Here is a 6,912-nt window from a genome sequence, read left to right as displayed (position 1 = left end):
TACACTGGTACAGTGTTTATTGAACTACGTACCTTATATTTCATTTCATCTATTTGTTGCTTTAGCTACTCTATTTTGAGATGTCATTCATTAATTAGTTGTATTTGCAGTTGTATTGACATGACCATTTATCATCTACCATTTACCAGTTACAGTCTAACTTATAATCTACTCTGGTAAAGAAATAGAGTATTGTAGTTAATAATCTTTACGGTTATATCTATTGAATTCACTTCTTGTATTTTGTATTTTGTATTCAGTTTATTATTGCATTCTGTTTTGCATTATATTGCATTACTTATATTACAGTGCATTACATTACATTATTTACATTAGGTTGGTTACGGCCTTCACTTTTACTTTATGCTTATTATTTATTATTTACCTCATTATTTACCTCATTCTTCTTAATATCTTTAATTGATTATTTCATTGTTCAGTCGTTCATTTCATGCTGTCATTGTTCATTCATTCTGAATTAAATTGAATCAAGGTAACTGTTAAGATTTAGTTTATTTTGACTCACGATGGTACAAAGTTCTGTAAATGGCATTAATATTAATATAATTATGGTTTGTTTGCATACAATTATTCTATATATATTTTCTATATTTTAATTTATTTGTGCCACGTATCACTGTCTACCATCATTTATTTTATTTTATTTCTTGTCACCTCTATCCTTGGACATTCCTTGGACATTTTGACATTTTGATATTCTTCTCTGGTATTCTTTAATTCAATTTATTCAAGCCGTTTCTCTTCAATAATAGTATAGCTCTTTGATGACGGTGTGCTGTTCCTGTAGGAATTAATATTCATGTCATTAACTTGTGCTACTCTTGTTTAAATTTATTATGCGTTATTATAATCATTACCTCGTTTGTTTCTTTTCTCTTCTTTTCTTTTATATTTCCTTTCTGCTAGTTACCTGCTGCCTTGGTTGCTTTGATTCTACTTTGGTTACATTTATTTATTAACTGACTGGGTGTTACATGATTGGTCCTACGTGACTTTCCTGACTCCATGCGTTATCTGACGCTGTGAGATGGCTATATTTGATTTCGATTCTGTTTAGGTTGAATGTTTCATTCGTTTATTTATTCAGCCTTTCGTTCTGTGGTGGTTTCTTTGTTTCGTTGTTCTGCGTAGTTTGTTTCCTGCGGCGCGATAGGCAGTAACATGATGCGTCCTGCAATCTGCGGATCTTATTCGGGTTGATTTCATTTCTTTCATTTCATTCTATCTTCATCATTGTTTATACTTAACATTTACTTCATCCTACACTATTGCAAACGTATGATTTATATATTTATAAATAATAAATGATAGCCGTGGTATTGTTTTATTAATTGATTTATTCTTGATTTTAATCCGTCTGGGGTTCTATTTGTTGCCCGTTTGCTTTAATAATTACCTTTCCCGTGAGTCGTGGTAATGTTTTATTAATTGATTTATTCATGATTTTAATCCGTCTGGGGTCTTATTTGTCCGTTTATAATTACCTTTCCGTGAATAGTATTGGATATCGGACTTATCTTTTATGGTAAGTCTGATGGTAAGTATGGCTTCCTAGGATGGCGCGGCTGCGCGACGGATAGTTTAGCTGTCGGTAACTGAGATGTAGCAGATATCTGGCGCGCGGTGGGTAACTGCTGCGCGGCGGATAGCTGGTCGGTGGATAATCGTTACGGGATGAACGGCCGAGTATTGTATGGTAAATAAGTAGAATGCTTGTGGCCGATAATATTTGGCTGCCGGTGCTGCAGATGGTTACCAACTAAGGATAATTTGTAATCATTATCAACGGATAGTGTTGCGTACTTTACTTTATTTAGTGAGATACCGGAATGTTTTCCGCTATCGTTACCTTCCGTTGCATTCTATTCGTGTTTGGTTTCGTTCACTGTAATTTATTGAAAGTGTTTTATTGATGTATTTAGTCGCGGGCGCTTGTACGTCCCGTGTAATAATCAATTAATTAATTTGATAACTAATTTAATAGACAACAGACATAATGGGACATAATGGGACGAACTGTAAATTTTACGAAATTCCTCGAAGGTTACGCATCTATATGGCGTATGGTTTATGGCTTAAGCTTCACGCGGTTTCTTATCTTTGGTTGACATGATCATCGGCGGCACTGGTTTACTCCATCTCCATGTGCCATGTACTCGGTTGTGACATGGAGGAGGATCGTGAATTAATTGAATCGTTAAATTGCTGAGTTCTGATTAGGCCATTAATATTGAATATTGAATATCGGTGCGTGTGAGTTTGTGATTTGTGCGTGTACCCATTGCAATGAGTGGTGACATGTGCTATTGTGCTCCGTTTTCTGATATATTATATATATGTATTTATTTATATTTATTTATATATTTGTATATTTATATTTACATATTCATTATTCTTATACTTATACATATTTTTATACTCATACTTATACCCAATTTGCATATTGCATATTATTTGCAATAAATTCAGTTAGTATTGTGTAATATTGTGTAATATTTTGCATCATTATCCTTCTACGGCTAATTAATGAATAAAGTTAATTGACAGTTATATCTGAAACACTTAGTTGCCTTGTCGAGTGCTGAGTGTATTCATTTTATCTTACCGTACCTTCGTACCTTCTACCTTCTTAATATTATGTCTGTTCAGGATAATATAATCTGCCTCATTGCATATTCAACGTAATGGATTCTGTAAATTTATTTGATTTAGCCTCATTGGATGACTGCGTCTATGTGAGATGTATGAATGAGTGTATGGATATGCTTGTTGGTGGAATGTACTTCAATGTATCTTGTTCTATTCTATTTTATTTTGTGTCAGTTACGTTCGTCTATATACTATACTTTACACTTTCTTTACTTTCCTTACTCTCTCTATCTGCCTTTATTTGCCTTAACTTGAGTAACTTCTTTAATAGCTCTATTGCTCACTCACTCATTCATTCATTCGCTTATTATCTACAATTATTTATTTAGAGTTATTTGGATTTAAGTACGGTTAATTTTCTTGAGAGGATAGATGATTTTGTCCATTCAAATGCTTGACAGCGCGTGGCTTCTGTTATAACCACTCCATTTGAATTTCGTTTCAAATACCCTACTTCTTTGCTTATTTATTTATTTATCTGTTATTCTTTATTTTATTCTTTTACTATGTAATGGTGTGGTGTCTAATTGAACCACGCACCTTATATTTGATTTGTTTTATTTGTCATTATATTTATTATTTACTATCTTTATACATCAGTCAGTTATGAATTTACCTTCTATTTGCATCTGCATGGACATAATCACTTACAATTTATAATCTATAATTTATAAAGTAGTGGGGATGGAGTCAATAATGTTTACGGTCATATTTAATTAGAATATAACTCACTTGTTGAATTTGTCTTATTTTCTTTTACATTATTTTGCATTATACTACATTATGTCAGCTATGTCTGTTAAGCGTTACACACTTTCATTTGCTGTAGTTCCTCAGTTTGTGAATATCTTCAGCTTTTCCTCTCGCATTCAGTATTCATTCATTCATTTATTATTCATTATTCATTTTGATGTTGCCTGATTATAGTTATACATTGATTTGATCTGACTTATTTTGATTTATTTTCTGACTCATATTTCCTTTCCGCCAGTTGCTTGTTGCCTTGCTGCCTTGACTTTATTCTGGTTTTATTTATTCTGTTAACTAATATTATTTGACTGGGTGTTGTCTGAATGGTTCCATGGGTTTTCCTGACTATATGCGTTTCATATTGATTTTGCTTTGGTTTAGGGTCTTATTTTATTTATTTATTCGGCCTCTCATTCCTTGGCGGTTGTTTTCCTTTATCTTCATTGCCTTTTGTATAATTCGTTCTTTGTGACGTTATCATGCAGTAACGCAGTGCGTCCTGCAATCTGCGCAATCTGCGGGACTTATTCGGGCTGATTTTATGATTTATTATTTTTATTATTTTTCTAATTATTTTATTGACTTATATCGTGTCAGGCTACTTTATGCGTTTTAACTATAATTATATTCTATCTTATTATTTTATCACAAACTTATATGATGTTTTATATAGGTAATGTATTTACAACCATAATATTGACTTATTTCTTTATATAATAATTAATTAATGCCTGATGTTGGCCCGTTTGAAGTTTATCTCTGATCCCATTGATTTAGCATAATTATCTTTTCGATTATAGTATTGTATACCAGACTTATCTTTGATGGTAAGTCTGATGGTAAGTACGGTTTCCCAGCATTGCGCGGCAGCACGATGGACGGTTCTGCAGTCGGTAACTGTGTAACTGGTAACTGGTAATTGGCGCGTGGTAGGTAACTACTGCGCGGCAGATAATTTGCCTGTGGATAGCCGTTACGGAGTGAGCGGCCGAGTATCACGGAGTGAGCGGCCAAGGTAATATCCTTGGTTCTGCGGTTGATTACCAACTAGGCATAGCTTGCGGCTTATGGCCATCTTTTGTAGGTACATTATCTTTGGTCATTTTGATTCATTTTGATTTGTTTAAACTGTTTTGTTTATGCATTTTCGCTTTTCGCTTATGAGCACTTATATATTCTCTACTATAATTACTTAATTACTTAATTTGATGGTTTGATGGATAATTGACGGTTGATAACCATTATGGAGTGAACTAGGGAATTTTAATTTTATGAACACTAGGTTCTATCTCTATATGTTTTATGTTTTATGCTTTATGGTCTCGTTCTCGCTCTTTTACTCGGCCCGGTTTTCAATCTTAGGTAACATAGTTTTCGGTGACGCGTGTTTACTCTTCTCTTCTTCGGGCATTGTGCAAACTTGTGCATTATTTACTCGTCTGTGATCTGTGATGTGAAGTGATAACTAAATTAATTATTTAATTCTTCTATTTAAGTATAAATCAAAATTTAATTGGTGCGAAGGTGATTGTGGTGAAATGCGCGCTCCACCGCGATGCATTGTGTTCCATTGCAGTGTATGTGTTTCAAAGTGGTGCTATTTACTCCGTTCTGTGTAAATTATAGTATATTATATTATATTATTTATTTTATATTATGGTCATATTTATATTCATGTTTATTACATTCAATTCAATCTATGTATTGAATAAAGTATTGAATATGTTATATTACTATATTATTATATCAGATCTTGGATTATATTCAGTTATTTAAGTTATTTCAGTTACATTAGGTTATACTTAGTCAGTATTTTGTGCTACACTGTAAACTGTAGTGTATTGTATTATATAACTCCCTATCTTCTATTCCATTATATTATTATAGTTGAGTGAATAAACGAATGAGGTGATTAGCGGTGGATATGGTATATTGAATAAATTAGGTTAAATTAATTAAAGGACTTGACAAGTGCTTGTTTTATTTCACCGTACCTGCCGTATTTACATATTTACATTATTATGTGATGACATGTGTCTATATGCCTTAGTGTAGTTTAATTGGCCTTATTGCATGCTGAACATAATGGATTCAATTCACTAGAATCTATTAGAATTTGGTAGAGTTTGGTTTATATGGATTTGTTGTTTGAATGCATATATTATGTACGTTTCATTGTGCTGCGTTACCTTCATATATATTTTAAGGACAGTTTGATCCTGCGTTTCCTGTTGCATTGTGTTATGAGATGACTTAGGTGTCACTACTATGCTGTGTCTTGGTTATATTAATATATATTAATCCATATACAAATTATACATTATAAATTTAAATTTACATTTACTTAGTCCGGCTTTGACTATATTGCACTTTCCTACCCATTTTGATATGGTTCAGCTGTCAATAAGTAAGTGAGAGCAGCAATTTCTTTATACTTTGACAGGAATTGTTGTTCCTCAAGGCGCCCTAATGGAATACTTTGTTTTCCTTCCTTTTAATTGATTACCGGCCTACTTCATTGCTTACTTACTTGGTTGTTACTCAATGCAGCAGAGCTGAACGCAGTGTTGTGTGGTTAATTTGGTTTGGGTGTTGATTATATGCTAATATTTACTATTATACTTCCCTAACTAACTTTCTTTTCTACTCTTTTCTATTCTCTCTGCTACAGCTGCTTGTTTTTTTGTTTTACCGCTCTTTTGCCAATGGCAATTTACTTCTACATTATCTTACTCGTGCGATATGATTGGAGTCTGAGCTTGTTTCTTACACTTTCGTTCTTCACCTGGCTAGGCAGTGGCTACTCTATGTGCCTACTGTCTTCGTGGGCATCCTGCATGCCTCCTTTCACCTGCTTGGGTTGTTTGAACGTTCAATGCTATGCTTTCTGGGAGCGGTGTGTGTGTGGCTGGAGTATGTATGGGACAAGTCATCGAGGGTTGCAGCGTACCAAGATATGGCGCGGTCAGCCGGGTAAAGGACTTCCCGGTTCCTGATCGTGGCCGAAGAAAAAGCTTCCTGACCTCGCTTATGGCAGGCAGGTGAAGACACGGCCCGATCACCCGTTGAGCAGGAGCTCCGGTGCCGATCGTGGTTGAAGAAAAATGGCCTGTCCTCGTGGTAGGACAGGTGGGCGTGATGACTGCTAGGAAAAGCCACATCTTCATTATCAACCTACCATGGTGGACGAAGATTGGGGCGATCAACCGGGAGATACGAAGTCCCGGGTCCTGATCGTGACCGAAGAAAAAGTCCTGTCCTGGCAAGTGCCAGGCAGGCTGAACACACGGCCCGATCACCCGATGAGTGGGAAAGTCCTCCGGTGCCGATCGTGGTTGAAGAAAAATGGCCTGTCCTCGTGGAAGGACAGGTGGGCGTGATGACTGCAAGGAAAAGCCACATCTTCATTATCAACCTACCATGGTGGACGAAGATTGGGGCGATCAACCGGGAGATACGAAGTCCCGGGTCCTGATCGTGACCGAAGAGAAA

The 6,912-nt window shown here is 35.1% G+C and overlaps 2 long non-coding RNA genes across 2 annotated transcripts in view; both read right to left on the bottom strand.

Annotated features, from left to right (window-relative positions):
• Nucleotides 1–494: 494 nt before the first annotated feature.
• LOC143306888 (uncharacterized) lies at nucleotides 495–1,580 on the bottom strand. The gene is made up of 2 exons (XR_013064173.1): nucleotides 879–1,580; nucleotides 495–802 (listed from the first exon to the last, which is right to left on the bottom strand). It is a non-coding gene; the product is annotated as an uncharacterized LOC143306888 (long non-coding RNA).
• A 4,515-nt stretch (nucleotides 1,581–6,095) lies between these two features.
• Nucleotides 6,096–6,912, bottom strand: part of LOC143306889 (uncharacterized) — a 1,732-nt gene continuing 915 nt past the window's right edge. Inside the window, exons 1-2 of the long non-coding RNA XR_013064174.1 lie at nucleotides 6,599–6,912; nucleotides 6,096–6,565 (exon numbers count right to left, since the gene is read on the bottom strand). The exon at nucleotides 6,599–6,912 is cut by the window's right edge and continues 915 nt beyond it. This is a non-coding gene — a long non-coding RNA (uncharacterized LOC143306889). The remainder of the gene's footprint in view (nucleotides 6,566–6,598) is intronic.

Source organism: Osmia lignaria, unplaced genomic scaffold, assembly GCF_051020975.1.
Source record: "Osmia lignaria lignaria isolate PbOS001 unplaced genomic scaffold, iyOsmLign1 scaffold0040, whole genome shotgun sequence".
Taxonomy (NCBI): Eukaryota; Metazoa; Arthropoda; class Insecta; order Hymenoptera; family Megachilidae; genus Osmia; species Osmia lignaria.
Note: the sequence above shows the minus strand (reverse complement) of the source record. Positions and strands in the feature narration are given on the sequence as shown.